This window comes from Astatotilapia calliptera, chromosome 7 (assembly GCF_900246225.1).
Source record: "Astatotilapia calliptera chromosome 7, fAstCal1.2, whole genome shotgun sequence".
Classification (NCBI taxonomy): domain Eukaryota; kingdom Metazoa; phylum Chordata; class Actinopteri; order Cichliformes; family Cichlidae; genus Astatotilapia; species Astatotilapia calliptera.
Genome location: NC_039308.1, coordinates 25,635,588 through 25,656,706, shown reverse-complemented (window position 1 = coordinate 25,656,706; position 21,119 = coordinate 25,635,588).

The window sequence follows — 21,119 nt, the reverse complement described above, 5'->3', positions numbered from 1 at the left end:
CTTGTTTTATTCAATTTTAAATCATGCTTTTTATTTGTTCTTGTTTCTAATGTCTCTGTAAAGCACTTTGAATCACCTTGTTGTTGAATTGTGCTATACAAATAAACTTGCCTTGCCTTGCCTTGCCTTACAGGTTGTAGATGTTTCCTATAACATTCCTACAACATTGAACATTTCGATTTCAACAATATAAAGCTTCAGTCTGCAAAGCAAAGTTATCACCCCATTCTAATTTCAGAGAGGAACATGGTGTGGAATTTGCAGCACTGAAAGGCAGCATCACCTGAAAGTGTAGCCACCCTCATGGGAGACTTGGGTTGCTCAGAGCAACTCATATTTATTTGATTGGAAAATGAGGGGCAGTGCAAATGTGAAAAGGAGAAGCAATATAACATAAATTAAAAAAAAAAAAAAAAACTCCCAGTAGTATTCTCCTCTTGGGCTAGACCAGGGGTAGGCAACGCCAGGCCTCGAGTCCTGCAGGTTTTAGATCTCACCCTGGGTCAACGCACCTGAATCAAATGATTAGTTCATTACCAGCCCCCTGGAGAACTTCAAGACTTGTTGAGGAGGTAATTTAGCCATTTGAATCAGCTGTGTTGGATCAAGGACACATCTAAAACCTGCGGGACACCGGCACTCGAGGCCTGGCGTTGCCTACCCCTGGGCAAGACTAATGGTTGTTGTTATAGCTTTTCTGAACTTTATTTTCATACTTACATACTTTCCGGTTCAAATTAGACAAATTTTAACACTTAACAGTAGCAAAAACAGCAACTACTTTTCCTAAAGTGACCCAATATACAAACATTAAATATTTTTATATCTATTTCTATTATATTTATATGTATTTTTTACATTATTGTGCAGGACCTACAGCATTTTTGTACACACAATGCTGTCAGATTCAACCCACATTGTGATGGATTTTGCAACTAGTGTGGGTCTAATATGGTCTCGGGACCTTCCGGTTACGCCACCGCGATATGGCAGCCTCGCTTCTGTCAGACTGCACCAGGGCAGCTGTGGGTACAACCGTAGCTTGCCTCCACCAGTGTGTGAATGTGAGAGTGAACTGGTATTGGATCAACCCCAAACATACAATATGACAAAAAATATATAATTTTTTTAATCTATAGCCTATATCACATTTGAACAGTGCTTTAGACGCAGGCACATTTATATTCCAGGTCTCCAAAAAAACCCACAGCTTTATATTGCAAGGAAAGGTGAAAGATGTGTTTTGTTCTGTTAGCTATGTACAGTGGAAATTGAAAGTTACAGTGATTTAGTGGCCATTGAATTGTGTTCGGAACTAAATTGATCATGATTCATCTCATCTTATCACATTGCTTTCCCCTACATAAGCTGCCGTTATAGGGCAAAAATATTGGTATCACGTATTTTTTCAATGTATGCAACTAATTAAATTGCATTAAAAAGAAATGATTGAAAAAGACAGAGAAGAGAAGAGAATGGCCAGACTGCTTGAAGCTGACAGGAAAACAACAATCACTCAAATAACCACTTGTTACAACCAAGGTATACAGAAGAGCATCTCTGATCACACAACATGTTGAATCTTGAAGCAGATGAGATACAGCAACAAAAGAGAACACTGGGTGCCACTCCTGTTAGTCAAGAATAGGAAAGTGAGGGTACAATCTGCAAAGGCTCCCCAAAATTGGACAACTCAAGCCTGGTGAAACATTGCCAGGTCTGATGAGTCTTGATTTCTGCTGCAACATTCAGATGGTAGGGGGAGAATTTGGTGTAAACAACATGAAAGCATGGATCCGTCCTGCCTTGTATCAACAGTTGAGGCCTATTGTGTAATGGCACATTTTGCCCCTCATCACGAGCTGAGCATTGTTTAAATACCAGAGCCTACCTGAATACTGTTGCTGACCATGTCCATCCCTTCATAACCTCAGTGTACCATCTTTTCAACACACCATATCATGACCATTGCCTGGTCAAACAATGTCATAAAGCTCAAATAATCTCAAACTGGTTTCTTGAACATGACAGTGAATTTACTGTACCCCACAGGCTGTCTAACAGAGCAGAGGTTCTGTTACTTGTCTGTTGCAGCAGTCAATTCAAACTGTTTTCCTGTATGGCATTATTTTTGTGCCTCTATTCTGAGCGCATGTAAAAAAAAAAATTGCAAGCACAAATGTTGCATTCTGATGAGAAAATTATTTTGAGCAAAGAAAAGTTTAATTTGAGCAAACAAAATTCATTGCCTCGTGCAAGAAATGTATTTCAGTGTTTGCTATTATCCATATACACACACAATAACAGGCCCTCTCGATCAGTTGTTGGCATTTGCTCTTGCTCAGATCTCTGCTCTGTGTGCTCACAGACTTCTGCAGACCTGCTCTCAGGGTGACGTTCACGCTCACAACATCTCTGCTCCGTGCTTCAACTCTCTGTACGCTGTTACAAGTGTGCCACAAAACCAACCAATCACAAACTTGGATGCAAAAATTCTGATTGGCTGTTATGGTCTCCAAACAGCTCGCTAACTACACTATTCCGGAAACATGATTCAGGATGTAGTTAAATCCATTTTCAGTTAGTATGTTTATTTATTTTATTTTAAAATGTATAATTTTTAAAGACCACTGTTGGTTTTAATCTAGTTTAAACCAAACCACTCCACTGGATTTAGCCAATCTGAATTTTTGCATCCAAGTCTGTGATTGGTTGGTTTTGTGCTGTTATTGTGTGTGTATATGGATAATAGCAAACACTGAAATACATTTCTTGCACGCTGCAATGCATTTTGTTTGCTCAAATTAAACTTTTCTTCGCTCAAAATAATTTTCTCCTCAAAATGCAACATTTAAGCTTAAAATTTTTTTTAACATGCGCTCAGAGTAGAGGCACAAAAATAATGTCATATTTCTGGAGTATTTGCTTTGTAGCAATTATAACAGGTTTCTGAATTAGGATATAGCTGTTGTTTGCATTTTATACACCACCATCCAGGTGAGTAGCCACAGCAGTTTTCCTCAAGTTTCCTTTATGAGAGATTGTACTGTGCATTAAGTGCTGTAACAAATGTGTTGGGTTGGGTGAAAAATTTTACTATTATCCTGAGCTTGTAGGTGGTGATGAGATTAGAAAATAGATATAGGCTACTCACTGTTTTGTTTTGTTTTACAGACTACATCTGTTCCAGTAAATAAGAATCAAGGGAAGGGAATATTTTTTATTCATATTTAAGCATCATGGATCCATTCTTGTTGTGCACTACTATCCAGAGGGCATGAATGCGTAACAACCTTTTTGATTTGTGTCTTTCTTTCACTTATTCCATATCACTGTATTTTACTTTCTCTCACATTCAGCTCGAGGCTACTATTTTAATTGTGCCATGACAGTAAACTTGTCTTATCCAGGTCAAGAAGAAAAGGTATTTCTTTTTTTGTACTAATTTATCAGTAATCTTTTTTACCTCACCAGATGTCTTGATTCATTTTTCTCCTGCACTGGGGTTGGAAGTACAGCTCCACTGCGGCAGGTGCAAGAACATAACTGTGGTATAAAGCGGCACCAGTTCAGTTCATGAATATTTGCTGTCTGGAGCGTGAAAGAATCTGATGTGATATTAATAACTTTTTTTGTCATTTTGAGAACACATAGATCAATCCTGTTTTGGCTGACATGCACTGTATGGATGTCTCATCTAAATTACATATGATAACAGACGAAGACATTCTGTAACCAAACCTCTAGACTACTACATCACTACACCACTAGACCAGTGTAAACATGTACATTGTTCTGTGATTGTTATAAATGTCAAAATTTTATACTGCGATAATTTTCTCTATGCTACTGAAAATTATATCAACTTATTCTAGATGTATTTTGTAGCTTTAAAATCCTATTTTCAGGACATCAGTACATTTCTTTAATTACAAAATTCAAGAAGCCTTTGTCTGGGAATAAATGGTTGTTGATGAAAATGATTAGTCAGCAAAATTAACACTCCATCCATCCATCCATCCATCCATCCATCATGGTGAGGGAGTTTGATTTTTAACATGTGCAAGACATCTTGTTTTTACAAAGTAAGTTCATTTGAAAAAAAAAAACCCCCAAAAAAACAACAACTTTACTTTTTTGTCACATCCTTTTCATTTTTATCTGATAAATATTATTGCTTGTCTTTAACTAGCCCCTGGCCTCCTGTCATAGTGCAAGAGTGCCCCTAGAGAAAATCAAGTTGAGAATCCCTGCTCTGAACTTTTTCTTTATAAATCAGATCTTTGACATTTTTGATCTACTACTTTGGAAGCATCTTATCAGTGTTATCCCTATAGGCAGGGTTTCATAAGATAGCTTACCTAAGAATGCAAAGAGAAATTCACAGTTTACAGAGTTTGTCTTTAAATATCCTATCGCAGCCATCACAGGGTGCACCCTGTAAGAAGGATTGCGCTCCATTCAGGTCACCTCTCCATTGCTGGGTTAACACGAAGAGACATTCACACTCAAATTCACACCTAGGGTCCACTGAATCACCTGTTAACCTAATGAGCATGTCTTTGGAGTGTGGGAGAAAGTAGTACCAAGAGGGAACCCATGGAGAACATCAAAACTGCACACAAAAAAGGTCCCAGTTGGCTAACATGTTGTTATCTGAAAATTAAATGATAGCAGTCACATTCAAAAATAATTATACTGTAATAATATAGCATTACATCATGATCCCATCAAGCAACAGTTTGGTAGCCTAGTCAATTATGTCATTTTGTTGCCAAGACTTTGTTAGTTTAATCTTATTTTCACCACTAAACGGTCCGGCAATTAATTAGTTGATGAGATCAAGTTTTATTTCAGGAAGCTCAAATAACTCAGGCAATATTACATATGACAAAGGGTAATGACAAGCATGACTGAAATGCCATGTGGATGGAAGAATTTATGAGTAGTAATGGAGAAAACTATAACAAAAGTTCATCCTTTTTTTTGAAGGGTTTTAACATTTGTTTTAACATGACTTTGTAACAAAGCTGTAAAAAAAAAAAGCAATGGCACTGGTAAAAACAAGCAAAGAGTCATCATAGAAAAGTTTGTTTAAAGGCCCACATGTTCACCTCAGGCTTCAATCTGGCAGTATCTTCATCACTACACTTGTCACCAGATCTGATGTGTGCTGTCCATGAAAGCTTTTAGATCACAAAGACAACTTGTCGTTTTGAGGCATGGGACTTTGATTGTCAGCATTACTACATGCCTGTAATCGTGCAGGATTGGTTTTGCTGATCAGGCGGCAACGTGCGGGGGTGCACCCAGCAGGTGGTTGACTTCCACAGTGATCTGATGTCTTAACACCCACAGGATGTCTGTGGGCTGGATGTGTCACTATCAAACGTCGCTACCTTGGATTCAGTGGCAGAGAGATGTAATTACATTGTGTTGCATGAAAAATGAAATGAAAACGACGGGTGTGTGTAGGGGGCTGGGGGTGGGGGAGTTGGGATGGTGGTAGGAGGGAGAAATAGAAAGTTATTACCTTTGCAGTGACAACTCACTGGCAGAGATGGAGGGCCTTTGATGGTGAGCTCAGTGTGTATCTTTTTGAAGTCAAATTGGAGATCTGAGAATCATTTATTCATGAGTCTACATATCTAATGCTTGCTGGCTGGCTAAGTTGTTTGTTATTCTTGCCTTAGGCTTGTATAGTTCCTGAATAATTTCTTTTATTCACCATTGTTTCTGGTTTATTTGGGTGCAGAGGATATAGTTGTCACTTTAATTTGTTCTTTCTTCTTAATTTAACTGTCCCTTGTCTTTTGTCGCTCTTCCACCATAGGCTGGATTACTGACCACTACTTAGCTGCTCAGCCAAATGGAAACTTAAGAACTATTAGTTGAAAAAAAAATGTTTGGAACTGTTGTTTTGGAAAACCATGCTTATGTACTGTGGACTGACTGTGTCACACAAGCTCAGCAACAACATCGTACAAGCCAAGGGCATCACTTGACAGCATCGCATGCTGTCAGTATGAAAGAACAAGTCAAATAAGTCTAAATTAAAGTAAGTCTTACATGAATTTTCTCAGAATAATACAAACAGTGCATCCAGAAGTTATTCATAGCAATTCTCTTATGTTATTTTACAGCTTTACTTCAAAATTAATTGAATTAATTTTTCACCTTGAGATTCTACACAAAATATCCCATAATGAGACAGCAAAATAAAACGTTTGCTTGTAATTCTTGCAAATTTATGGGTATTGCATGCAGAATATTAAAATGAAAAATACATGTAATCTATGTTGGAATAAAACATGCTGCCAATTAAATAAATCTGCTACATCACAATAGTTCTTCCGACTACAAAATTGAACTGTCATCACAAATGCAAAAGATGTGCAGGGTCTGAAACAATTCGAGAATATGTTACGAAAAACTATTATCCTAATAAAAGTAGAAAAACCCCAGTGACAAAAAACCCCAAATATTAATGCTTCAGTCATTCCCTTGGTGGTTGCATCTGTGAGGAGTTCAATGGATCATCTTGGTCCAGGTGCTCTAGTGATCTTCACAGGTAAGAATATGAGAATTTTAGGTGTTGGGTCAAGGGCTTTATATATGGTTCTCATGGTCCGAGTGAGTGCAGGGTTTTTTTCCCATAGAGCCAGTGGTTCAACCTCTGGGCGGAGTCGCCACATTCCAGCTTGCAGTCTACACCTGTTGGCAATTAAGCTGCCGGTACTTAAGACCAGTGCTCGTAACTACTCTTCGCCAACTAACTAACCTTCATTTGGACACTGGTCTTCTCGGCAGCTTTTTCAGTCACAGCTCATGCTCACTTCTCTCCTGTGCCTGAGCTACTGGGTACCTCGGATCATCCCCGTCTGGATTCATCTCTGTCTCACTCGGACCACTTTCCCCTTCCATGCCAGACCTCCACCTGCAACAAGTAAGACTGAACTGCACCAGAACACCGGTTACAGTGACTCAAAGACTCCTGGTTCCATTCCCCAGCCTGACTTCCCCTTTGCTCCATGCCACAGAGTTCATGATATTATTGTTTACGAAAGTTTCACATTTATTGCACAGTTCACGTTTGCTACATTACTTCATAGAATTTTACGTACATTTCATAGCTGATGTAAACCTTATAGTTCACAGTTCATGGTTGCTTCACAGTTGTATTTCTCAGTTTTTAAATAAAGCTTTGTTACCACATTTACCAGTGCCTCCGTCTGTATCATGCAAATTAAGTCAGTTTTCCTGGTTTGGCCTTCGGCAGCGCCAATGGTCATGCCCAGGGATACTTCCTATCGTCACTCATTTGCCAGACAACCGGGGTTACCTAGGTAACCAAATTACCAAGTGCATGATATTTAATATCATCTTCACATGTTTTCTAGGGTTCCTATTGTGTCATCTAAATTTAGGTATTGCTTCTGTTCTATTACTTCCCGAACTTTCTGTATTTAACTACATGTACTTACATCTAGTACACTGCACACAGTGGGGTTTTTTGTTTTTTTTTTGGTTTTTTTACTTTGTTAAATTCAGCAGCAGACATTGTTTTGAACAAAGAAATTGTATCTGTGGCATTCAAGTAGTTTTCCTGTGAATCACTTCAAAAGTTAAGAAGCCCACTTGATGTGTTAGTGAGTTCTTTAATCCTCTAGGAATCATAATGAAACATGACAAGCTGAAGCAGCTTTTCTTTTATAGAAGCCTCAGAAATCATGCTAACTTTTTTTATATAACTGCTCTGTCTGTTTTAGTGGGCAACACTGGCTTTTCCCCTTCTTTTTTGAAAACAGGAGGTTCACATAACAAAATCAAACAGTCAAGGACAGAAAATGCCAGTTGCAGCTCTTTCAAATCTTAAGACTGTTTCTCTGCTGCACAGATTCCTTTTAATTCACCCTATCATTGTGATAATTTAGCTAAGCTGAATCTAACCTGGATGCTGCTTTCAGAGGATGAGATGGGTTTCATATATTCGACTAGCTGTCTTGATTTCACACTGTGCTTTTTTGTGGAACTGGCACTTCCTTTCATTTTTCTAAGGCAGGGGTTTCAAACCTGCAGTGATTTTATCCATCCCCATTGGCTTCCTGCGGCTTGCTATATCCTCTTAAATTTGCTGCACCTCAATAGCAGTCATTGAGACGGATGTGTACACATAAATGTATCCTTCTAATAAAAGTGAATAAATAAAACAGGAGGATGAAAACAGAACATTAAAAGTTGGACAGGCGTCTTTGCTTTCACCATTATGCTTGATCTGCAGCTGGTCTTTAATTCAAATTAAAAGAAACTTGACAGCACAGTAGTTTGACGGTTTGTGCTATCGTCTAATAGCAAGAAGGTTCTAGGTTTGCATCCAGTGTCTGGTAGGGGTCTCTCTGGGTACTCGATCTTCTCAAAGTACAGGGACATACATGTTAGGTTAATTAGTGATATTCAATTGGCTGTGAGTGTAAAAAGTTGTCTCTGTATTTGTCCTCCAACAAACTGGCAGCTTGTCCAGAGTGCACTCTGCCCTTTGCCCTGTGGCAGCTGGGATAGAATCCAGTGTTACAACCCTGTGACCCTGGCTTGGATAAACAGGAAAAAAATGGGTGGAAGCGATAAAACTGGACTTTTTGTGATATTTATTATTTTTAAGGCATAAATGCTATTTAGTAACTAAATTAAAAATATCTATTTATTTTCACAGGCAGAGGCAATATTCAAAGTCCCCTCCACAGCTTTACAGCTACTCTGTTTCAAAATGGACTTATATATGGTAATTAGGGATGCACCGATACCGATACTGGTATCGTGTATCGGGGCCGATACTGTAAAATGTGTGTGTACTTATACTCGTAAAAGTTAACCGATACCATGAACCGATACTAACTTATTTCATTAATCAGAGGGTGGCTTGTCATTTCTGTTGTAGTTTTTTAGATTGGCCACTAGGGGAACATCCCGCGCTAAACAGGCACAGGGTTAGGCGAGTGAGACTAGTGGCTCCAGATAAAAAAGAGAAACTGGAGGCTGCTGTAGCAAGGCTAAACAAAATGTCAGCAGTGTGGACCGGAACAGCCAACTTTAACTCAGGTTTTGGAAAAGCGATGAAAAATGTCAAGAGAAAATCCACGGGCAGTTAAAATAACAGAGGCTCTGACTCCTTTTATTGCTCTGGATGACCAGCCAATGCCGGTCGTGGAAAATCAGGGAGATAATGGTGCCAAAACTTTCTGAAGAGGTAAAGACAAGCAGTGTGCGCGCGATGTCAGTCCTTGGTTTAACGGCACAGTGGACTGATGATCCACGGGCAGATGAGGAGTTTGTTCGTCAATGCCGAATACTTTCGTTATTTTGTTTGTTTACATTATGGACACTCTGCAATAATTTAAAAGTTTATCTTATTCTCAAACCTAATTTGTATTTATTTTATTCCAAACAGAAGTGTTTATTTATTATTCTGAAAGCTCGAGACAGTGCCAATAGTTCAGTGATATTTTGTTAAATTATGTGGCGACTCTGCAATAATTTAACAGAAGTGCTTATTTTTCACTCGAAATTTTTTTGTGGTCATTTTTATTAAGATTTTATTTTTTATTGGCAGAGAATAAAATAAAACCTTTCTTCCAATCCATTGCATTTGTGTGTGTGTGTGTGTGTGTGTGTGTGTGTGTGTGTGTGTGTGTGTGTGTGTGTGGTAGAAGTATCGGTTTTTGTACTCTCTATCGGCAAGTACTCAGATCCAAGTATGGGTATTGTATCGGCTTGAAAAAATTGGTATCGTTGCATCCCTAATGGTAATAAGATTAATTGTTTTGGTACTATGATTTAAATGAAATGAAATAATATATTATTACATTGAAAATGCAAATTTAAAGTCCTGTTGCAGAGTAGTCACATGTGCCAAAAGACCTATTGGTAATATTAATAGGCTCAATAGGCTATGTTATCTTCATTAAAATATAAGATAAGAGTAGTTATGCATTATTTATCCCAAAGCTGGTACAGCAGGTAAAAGGTTAAAAGGCGTACAAACATATAGCAAATGCATCAAATATGCAGATTCTGGAAATGGTGGTGACATTTCTTTCCATATTCTGTCCAATTTTCAGTCTGTATTTGTGTAAAAGAACATTGTTCATCATGTGAAACACGCTGGTTGAAAATATTTTTTCTTTGTGTTTGTGTTCTGAATCATTTTCTAAAGTGCCTTTAAGATGAATATATTCATCTTACTGGAATCCAGTAACAATAATGCTGGCAATATTGCATGGCTGCACAAATCTCCAGTGTTAAATTAACACTGGAGAGTGTCTATATGGGTCCACACCTCTGAGTGTTAAATACAACACTGTTGAGTGTTAAATTAACACTTTTGACAGTGTTATATGTTTAAAAGTAACCTAGTCAGTTTTGAAGATTAACAAAAAAAAAAAAAAAAAAAAAAAAAAGATTAACAATCGCTAACACTGAGCAGTGCTGATTTTCTAACACTGGAATATTTCTAACATATTGAGTTATTTTCCAGTGTTAGAAAAGCATAATTCTTGCACTGGGTGAATCAGCGGACTTTGGTGTACTTTGACTGCGATTTACATAGCTCTTTGTATCTCCGTCGCGGAGATATGACGAGAGAAGAAACGGCTTCATTTTCGGAATTTGAAAACTGAGAGGAGGACAGATTTCCACCCCTCAAACAAGTCCAACTCATCTCAGAACGGTAATAGGTGAGAAAATAATTCTTGAATTGTGAGCGTCAGGAGTGTCTGAAGATATACGGGGACAAGCCTCATGTCTTAACTTTGCTTCGTTAAGGAGATATGACGATTTGAAAATGCCTTCAGTTTCAGTATTTCAGCTCTGACTTTCAAAACCTCCCCATAGACTTTGAATGGGGAGTTTTTAGACCATGTGTCACTTCGAGGCAAATTGTGAAAAAACCGTAACTCTCACAATAATTATAGTGACACTGTCTTAAAGCCAGCAAAAATACCTACGTTTTGATGTATAATTTGTGGAAGTTGAGTTGAGAAAAAAGCAGTCTGCAGAAAAAAGCTGAAAAAGTTGAAAAAAAAAAAAATGTTGCCCTGATGAGGATTTGAACCTGGCCCTCCTGGTTTAAGGGCAGCTATTTAGCTCACTGAGCCAATGTCATTCTCACAAAGAATAGGTGGAGAGATTGACAATTGGGCTGAAATGAGCAGAAGAGGCGGAGAATTGTGCTGATAGGAGGTGAAAAGGCTTAAAATGTTTCAGAAGAGGTGAATAAGCAGAATTTGGGCAGAAAAGAGGTGAAAACTCTGAATATTTTGCTGAAAAGAGTTCAATCAGCAGAATTTCTTCTGAAAAGAGTTCAATCAGCAGAATTTTGCTGAGAAGAGGTTTTTTCTGAAAACGGCAGAAAAAACTGAAAATTTTGTTGAAAAGAGTTTAATCAGCAGAATTTCTTCTGAAAAGAGTTCAATCAGCAGAATTTTGCTAAAAAGAGTTTTTTTCTGAAAATAGCAGAAAAAAGTGAAAAACTTTTCTGAGAAGAGTTCAATCAGCAGAATTTGTGGTGAAAAGAGTTCAATGAGTAGAATTCTGCTGAAAAGCTGGTATTTGTGTTGAAAAGTGGTGAAAAAACTGAAAATTGTGCTGAAAAGGGGTGAAAAAGCTTACATTTGTGTTAAAAAGACTTAAGAAAGTGTAACTGTTGACTGAAAGAAATGTTGCCATAAGCGGGATTTGAACCCGGACCTCCCAGTCTGAGAACGGACGCTCATCTCACTGAGCTAAAACACAGGTCAAGCCGGCAAGGAAAATCAGTGAGGCCACTGATAATATGCAAAAAAGGGCAAAAAATATTGAAAAGAAAAATCAATATCTCAAAAAGTATAGAAGTTATGAGCACCAAAAGTCATAGCTGGAAAGAGCAGAAAGAGCAGAATTTTTTAAGATTTGAACTGAGAAAATCGGCTGAAAACTGAGGGAGTAGTTAAGCGCCGAAAAACGTACGGAAGCAACTTGAAGATGAAGAAAAGATAAAGAACTAGAAAAATTTGCATTTCCTGCGAAAATGCAGTGTGGATGCTTTAAAGCTGAAGCTGTATGCAAAAAGTAGCTGAAAAAGCTGAAAAGTTGCAAAAATTGTAAAAACTTTGCAGAAGCAAAGGAACTTTGCTAAAATGGAATAACTTAGCAGAACTGCAATATCTTAGAGGAAACATAATACTTGGCAGAAATACAATAGCATAGCAGAACTTAGCAGAAATATTGTAACTTACCAGAAACATAACTTCTCAAAAATACAAGAATTTAGGAGAAATAGTATAAGATAACAGAAAGAATATATTTAGACAAAAATACTTAAGCATTACAGAAACACTATGATTTAGAAAAATAGTACAACATAGCAGAAATACTGTGATTTACCAGAGACACTGTGATGAACTATGAATATTGTAATTTTAAATTAAGACTATGTTTTAGCACAAATATTATAATTTGGCAGAAATACTATGATACAGCACAAATACTCTGGTTTAGCACAAATATTATAACATAGCAGAAATACAATTATATAGCAGAAATGCTATATTTAGAAATAAAAATATAATATAGTAGAAATAGTATGATTGAGCAGAAATACTACAATATAGCATAATAACAATGATTTAGCAGAAATACTATGATTGAGCAGAAGTACTAAGATGTAGTAAAAGTACTTTGATTTAACAGAAATACAATTATGGAGGAGTAATACTTTAAAATGGGAGAAATATTGATACACACACACACATACACAGAGCCTAAAGGGAAGAGTATTTGTGCCATGGAGTGTTAAGAATGTGAGGTCCATATTAGAAAAGCTGGTAAAATCATAAAAGTTTGCAGAATTGTAATAAATGATGAATATGAATTACTGGTCTGTGACAGTGTATTAATTTGTAGGGAAAAAAACATGTTGACCAAGGTGGAATCGAACCCACGATCTTTGGCTTGCAGACCCGTGTCATTACCAACTGCGCCACTGGGAAAGAGAGGAGCTGTTTGAAAAACAGGGTGATGAGCAGTCAGAATTAGATCCCGGTGAGAGGCGAAAAACGTTGTGTAACTCAAAAACTAGGTGGACTAGAGGCATAATTCTTGTACTGGGTGAATCAGCGGACTTTGGTGTGCTTTGACTGCGATTTTCATTGCTCTTTGTACAACCGTCGCTGAGATATGACGAGAGAGGAAACGGAAGACCTCAGACATGATTGGCTGGCTGGGAAGCCGTGCAGGCCCTGATATGTGATATGTGTCTGAGTCCGCACAGAGGATTGGCTGCCTGGCAGAAATATATAGAAATAGTATGATTAAGCATAAATACTACATTTAGCAGAAATACTATATTAAGCACAAATCCTATAAAAAGCAGAAATAGTATATTAAGCACAAATCCTATTAAAAGCAGAAATAGTATATTAAGCACAAATCTTATAAAATAGCAGAAATAGTATGATTTAGCACAATAGTAATAAGTTAAACAGAAAAATTGGAAAAGCAAAATGGACAGCTGAAGAAATGCTGAACATGCTGAGGGTCCCTCAAATATACTTGTTAAATGAAAAAAATCAGCAAAAAAAATATATAACAGCCACACAATCAGAAATATGTACACATAAGGAAACACACATGCACAGAGAGACACACACACAAGATCCAATTCAGTCAACCAGTCTAAATATATTGAATTTGAATCTTAGAATGAGATCATCCCATTAAAAGGCCTTCTCTCTCTCTCTCTCTCTCTCTGTCACACACACACACACACACACACACACACACACACACACACACACACACAGGGAGAGAGAAGTAAGTTTCTAGCTCAGTCAGCCTGGGAGCTGCTGAATTTGAATCCACCAATCAGAGAGCCTGTGCACTTTTTCCCGCCAAAACAGGTGCATCTATTTACACACGCAGCACAGAGAGACACAGGATTATCCGGTTGTTAAGTCTGACGTCACTAGCCGTGTCTGGGTCTAAACTCCGCTGCAGGTCCATATATCAAACAATCACTATGGCATTACTGTGAGTTGAAAAACTGTCTAAAGTCTTTCATCTTTAATAAAATGATCAGCGTTCTGCTCTACCAGGTGTAACAATTGAGTTTAACATCCAGGCATCCATGAAAACAGAATTTATGACATTTAACGGAGTTAGAAGTTAGCAGGGAGTTAGCTCGCTAGCTTCTATCTAAATACAATATAGCATGTCCTGACTGCGGGGTTTTGGAAACAAATTCAAACGTACAGCTCTGTTATCACTTCCAACATAAATGAAGACAGAAAGCTAAACAGCAGTGACGTTTGTAGGGTTACTGAAGTTTGGCTAGCTGGTATATAATGATGTGCTACGTGACCGCTAGCGACACAGCTATGTTAGCATAATATAAACAAGCTAACTTTTTTTCCACTTGATAAAAGTTACCGTGAGTGTTCTCGGTGGTCAGGAACAAATGTAATTGCATGGCAGGATGCTGTAAACGGACCAAACTTCAGCCAGGAGAACAACTGAGAACAACCATCCACAATACGAGGTTAGTCATTCATATACTGCTGCATGGGCTGGGCTGTAGTTACATGCTAAGGTTTTAAAAACTGAGCTTAAATAAATGATTAGCGGTAATAAAAGCCGAGGGAGGTCAACAGTGATCGCTGACTGTTTTAGGAGCTTTTTGAGATCAAATAGAAGAAAATACATAACATTAAACATGTTAACAACACAAATGCCATATTAAACGCAGACTACTTTAGACCCGGAAGTAGGATTCGTCGCGTCATCACTGAACAACCGGATTGCAGTCTATTTCTCATAATGACGACTCCCCTCAAACAAATGACCATAATTTCCTAATCGTAGGGGCTAGAGCGGTCATTCTTACACCGTTTTGTTCAGAAGAGATGGGGGAATCTTCAAGTGTTGACAATTTATCATTAAAATATGAATTTTTAGAGATACATGACATGGATGACTTGTTGACTTAGAAGCCACGAATTCCCCAATATGCAAATTTGAATGCCTCAGACCACATATATGATTGGCTGGCTGGGAAGCCGTGCAGGCCCTGATTTGTGGATTTGAATTCCTCAGCCCTCAGATATGATTGGCTGGCTTAGAAGCCATGAAGGCCCCAATATGCAAATTTGAATGCCTCAGGACACATATATGATTGGCTGGGAAGCCGTGCAGGCCCTGATTTGAAAATTTGAATGTCTCAGTCCTCACAGAGGATTGGCTGCCTGGGGACCTGGCAGAAATATATAGAAATACTATGATTAAGCATAAATACTACATTTAGTAGAAATACTATGTTTTAGCACAAATACTATAAAAAGCAGAAATACTATAATTTACCAGAAATACTATATTAAGCACAAATCCTATAAAAAGCAGAAATAGTATGATTAAGCATAAACACTACATTTAGTAGAAATACTATGTTTTAGCACAAATACTATAAAAAGCAGAAATACTATAATTTAGCAGAAATACTATATTAAGCACAAATCCTATAAAAAGCAGAAATAGTATGATTAAGTATAAACACTACATTTAGTAGAAATACTATATTTGAGCAAAAATCCTATAAAAAGCAGAAATACTATATTAGGCACAAATCCTATAAAAAGCAGAAATAGTATGATTAAGCATAAATACTACATTTAATAGAAATACTATGTTTTAGCACAAATCCTATAAAAAGCAGAAATACTGTAATTTAGCAGAAATACTATATTAGGCACAAATTCTATGAAAAGCATAAATAGTATGATTAAGCATAAATACTACATTTAGTAGAAATACTATGTTTTAGCACAAATCCTATAAAAAGCAGAAATACTGTACTATGATTTAGTAGAAAAACTATAAATAATCAGAAATACTATATTTTGCACAAATCTTATAAAATAGCAGAAATAGTATGATTTAGCACAATAGTAATAAGTTAAACAGAAAAATTTGAAAAGCAAAATGGACAGCTGAAAAAATGCTGAACATGCTGAGGGTCCCTCAAATATACCTGTTAAATGAAAAAATCAGCAAAAAAATGCACAGGGAGAGAGAAGTAAGTTTCTAGGTCAGCCTGGGAGCTGCTGAATTTGAATCCACCAATCAGAGAGCCTGTGTACTTTTTCCCGCCAAAACAGGTGCATCTATTTACACACGCAGCACAGAGAGGCACAGGATTATTGCAGCCTATTTCTCATAGTGACGACTCCCCTCAAACAAATGACCATAATTTCCTAACCGTAGGGGCTAGAGCGGTCAATCTTACACCGTTTTGTTCAGAAGAGATGGGGGAATCTTCCAGTGTTGACAATTTATCATTAAAATATGAATTATTAAAGATATTTGACTTCTAATGCACCATAACTGAGTAGAGCGAAGCAAAAACTGGCTTGACTTGCCCTCAAACAACGCTTTGTAACTCGAAATCTATTTGGAGTATCGATATCATTCTTTCACCGTAAGAGACAGCAGGCTTTGGTGAACAGTCATGGAAATTTTCAGGTCTCTGTGGAAATCCAACAAAAAGTTATGACGAGAGAAAAAAGTGGTTCATTTCCAGGGTTTGAAATCTGAAGAAATCTGAGCGACGGACGAATTTCCTACCCTCAAACAAGTCCAACTCATTTCAGAACGGTAATACGTGAGAAAGAAATTCTTGAATTGTGAGCGTCACGAGTGTCTGAAGATATACCGGGACAAGCCTCATGTCTTAACTTTGCTTCGTTAAGGAGATATGATGATTCGAATATGCCTCTCATTACAGAAATGCAGCGGTGATTTTGAACAAACTCTCCATTGACTTTATATGGAGAGTTTTCCGACATTGTGTTGGTCTGAGGAGATTTGCGAAAGTTCTATGAATACCACAACAATGATAGTGACATTTTCGGAAACCCAGCAAAAATACCTATGTTTTGATGTATAATTTGTGGAAGTTGAGTGAAGATTGAGCAAGTAGCAAGAAGTTGTTCGGACATGAAGAGAAGACTGCAAAACCTTCAGTGGCACACTGGAAGCCAAGTGCATAGCAACCATAACAACGCATGTATTTTGTGAAAAATCACAATTTTGCAACTGAAAACTTTAAGAGGCATAAAGGTAAAATGGTAAAAGATTTGAAAAAGCTGAATCATACCTGAATAGCCCAATAATTTGAGAACATTTTAAAGTTTGAATGGTTGTTCTACGTGAAAATATGAGGAAGTAGTTAAGTTTCAGAAACAAGCAAATTTTAGCAGAATTGCAGAAGTTTCCCATTCATTTCAATGGGACAAATTAAGCTTAATATTTTAAAAAGTATAATAGTGAAAAATACCAAAAGACATAGCAGGAATTAGCAGAAATAGCAGAATATTTTAAAATTTGAACGGTGAAAATCGGCTGAAAATTGTGGAAGTAGTTAAGTGCCAAAAAGTGTACGGAAGTCCCAAGAGGAACTCAAGAGTGTGGATGCCCTCAAGGGCATCCACACAATTATCTGACTAAGCTAACATAGTCATTGGGGGTAAAAAAAAGAAAAGAAAAAAGGCTTAATTTGTCCCTTTATGTCATTAGATGAAGATGCTTTTAACCATGTTCATCTCAGATGAAATGGTTTTTAGTGGGTTGAGTTTGGTGAAGCTCCTATATTGTATTTTCAGACTTTATTGTTTGCTAGGGGCTCATTCAGTTCAAATATGTAGATTCTGAAAATGAGATTTCTCCATTACTTTAACACTGTGTGCTATTGTAACCCATCCAATGGGAAATATCTTATGTATTTATTCAAAGTGGAAAACTAAACCACATCCAAAATACTGTAAATATCACTGGTATATAATTAGCAGTGCTACCATTATGGGTGAGCCTTGGGGGTCCAGGCCCATCCAATAAAGTCTCTATGCTCCCCCAGCTGAATTCTGCTGAGATATTTCAACTGTGAGTTACATTAATTCATACAGTTTGTCGGTGAAAGACATAAACACCCATATGGCCGATAAGCTATTGCAGTGGAAGCTCAATTTAATTATTTGGTTTTGCAGAAAACGTGATAGAACGACAGAAGAGGACACTGCATGGATGGGCCTAAGCCGGTCAGACTCTGGGAAGTAACACTCGTGTCTCTTTGAAACTAAAACGGGGTCATTCATCAGCTTGTGCAGCTACTTTTAAGCACAACCCTACTTGAAAACTGCAAAACAAATTTAAATGTATTGAGGATATTTTGCGATAGTGTGTGGTGAGTTCACAGATTCATTTCTGCACCTAGAGAAAATGTCTCTCCTGTTTTGCCACTGCAGTCCACTATAGATGTTTCTGCATTTTTTAAACTGTGCATGCATTTCTCTACGACCATGCTATGTGCGTATGGGTATAATTATGCATACTGAAACATTCTTGTGGTTTAAAAAGTAACATGTTTATCCTTAGATAAATTGTGTAGCCTGTAAATGTTGAGGTTGAGTAATCATACAGGACTAACTCTTATAGTATTCTTTAAAAGTGTACATTTAATAGGTATTGCTGTGCATTTTTTTTTATAGCTTCTAATGTAGCATGTGTGAGTACAATCTCTATTCTCTTTTTTTTTTTGAATAGCAAAGTTGCTTGAGTCAAATGCCACGCTGTCAAAACCAGTTGCCTGTTCAGTTCAAATGGTATTGTGCTGACCCGAGCTGTTAGTTTTTTCAGTTTTCTGTTATACATCCAGCATAAAAGCAGAAAAAAGTTGATTTATATTATTTTGGACATGTTGAACCTTCTCAAGAGTGTGTGGGTATGTAGGGTCAAACGCTGCCTGATTAACACGCCTCTTACTCTTCTTTCCACCCAGTTTCCATCACATTTTATTTTAACGTGAGCAAAGCTCTAAAGAGAATAGCTGAACACACCTTTGTAGGGCTTTTAACTACCATATATTATACACACGTGAAAAACTTCTTAAAAATGCAAAATCATTTCACGATAATGTTTTATTTTGTGCGATGATCTGTGCTTACACTAGCAATAAACATGGTAATTGCAATTTTCTGCTGCTTCCTGAAAAATCCTACCCAGGAAATCATTTAACCCGTGTCTTTCTAAAGGAAAATCCATTTGAGCTCAGCTGAAATTTTTCATTAGTTTCCTTTTTTTTTTTTCCTAAGAAAAAAATGTTACTTTGTGAAAACACAGGCTTTTTATCAGTTGGCATGTGTATTCATCTATGGGACCAAAGTCTGTTTCCATCAGCTGCTTTTCTTTGTTTTAGAAGAAGTATTGTTTTATAAGAAGAATTAGGAACTTTGGTGGTGGTTTTGTTGCTAGGTAGACATCAGTGTAGCAGCTAAAGCTCACAGTCCACTGAACCAGCTTGTCCTTTTGAGTGCTGAAGGCAAAACTGGTAGACTTGAGTAGTAGCAGGAAATAAGTAGCTTTAAATCTGGACACAATCTTTGGCTTTTATGTGAAGGTGTTTCTCTTTTCTTTCACACTGTTTTCTAAATGTCTTGCACTTAAATGTGATGAATACATTTGGGAGAAGCACCATAGTGCTGTGGTTAACACTGTAGCCTCACAGCAAGCGCGCCCTCCACCATCCAGATGGCGCCCTTCTGTTTGGAGTTTACAGATGCTCTCTTTATTCACCTTCCTCCTGCAGTCCAAAGACATACATAGTGATTAGTTGGCTATTCTAAAATTTTCACAGCTGGGATTGGCTCCAGTCTGCCTATCACCAGTCATAATACATTTTTTCAGCTATACTCAAAAGTATTTCATGCCAGCATGTTCGTGTCAGTTTGAAAACTTATTGTCCTTTTAAATAGCTCTATATAGTGTTTTTACCTTTTTGACCTACAGCTCAATCTATTGAACTTGAAGGAGAGGTCAGAAGTCAAATGTGGCATCATATTTAAAACTTTATGCAGTACTTTCTGTACATTGACAAAGTAGGAATCATATTTTTTAATTTGTAAGGCTTTTGGTTAATTTTCAACCAATAACTCACTAATTTGACCTTGGAGACCTTGGTAAACCAAATTTTAATGGTTTCTTTACATTAACCCAAACTCTACTCCCCTAAAAAAATTATCAGAGTTCATTCAAAACTTTCTGAGCTATCTTGTTTACAGATAGATTGACCTGCAAATGCTACGAAAAACATAACCTCCTCAAGTGGAAAAAAATGGTATCCATCCAGTGATTAATGAATTTCAGGGGCGATCGTGGCTCAAGAGTTGGGAGTTCGCCTTGTAATTTGAAGGTTGCCGGTTCGAGCCCCGGCTTGGACAGCCTCGGTCGTTGTGTCCTTGGACAAGACACTTCACCCGTTGCCTACTGGTGGTGGTCAGAGGGCCTGGTGGCGCCAGTGTCCGGCAGCCTCGCCTCTGTCAGTGCGCCCCAGGGTGGCTGTGGCTACAATGTAGCTTGCCATCACCGGTGTGTGAATGTGTGTGTGGATGACTGGATATGTAAAGCGCTTTGGGGTCCTTAGGGACTAGTAAAGTGCTATATAAATACAGGCCATTTACCATATTTACTGCAGCAATGTGAAGAAATCATGGTGCCCTTTGGCATACATCAGCTAACTCCACTTAGCGCTTTCCTTGTAATTGTCACACTCTCCTCATAAGTTGCTGCTATTCTTCAGTGAGGTACTTGATCTTTTGCTTTGATCAATGCCATCCTTCTTGGTATTTTTAACATGGTGCGATAACGTTAAATCACCCCTGTGAAGACGACCTTAAAGTTCTATACATCGACTATATTTATTGATAATGACCGATTTTAACATTTCCCTTTTGTGCTTTTTGTTAAAAAAATTTTTTTTTAAATCATCGAAGGTTCCACAATGGTTTGACATCTTTCATTTAATGCGATTCTGCACTGACTCTATCCTTATGACTGCTGTCAGTCAGTATTTTCTGATTCTGCATCAGGATAACTATTCTGCAGAAAAATAAACTCTACACTCTGAGACAGAGACTATTTTGTGGAACTTGAAAAAATGTCTTGTGTCAAAAGTCTCATCTAAAAAGAACATTAACCATTTAGTATCACTCCATGATGATACTGTCGTGTATATGTGATAATGAGATTGAAAAAATGTTGACTTT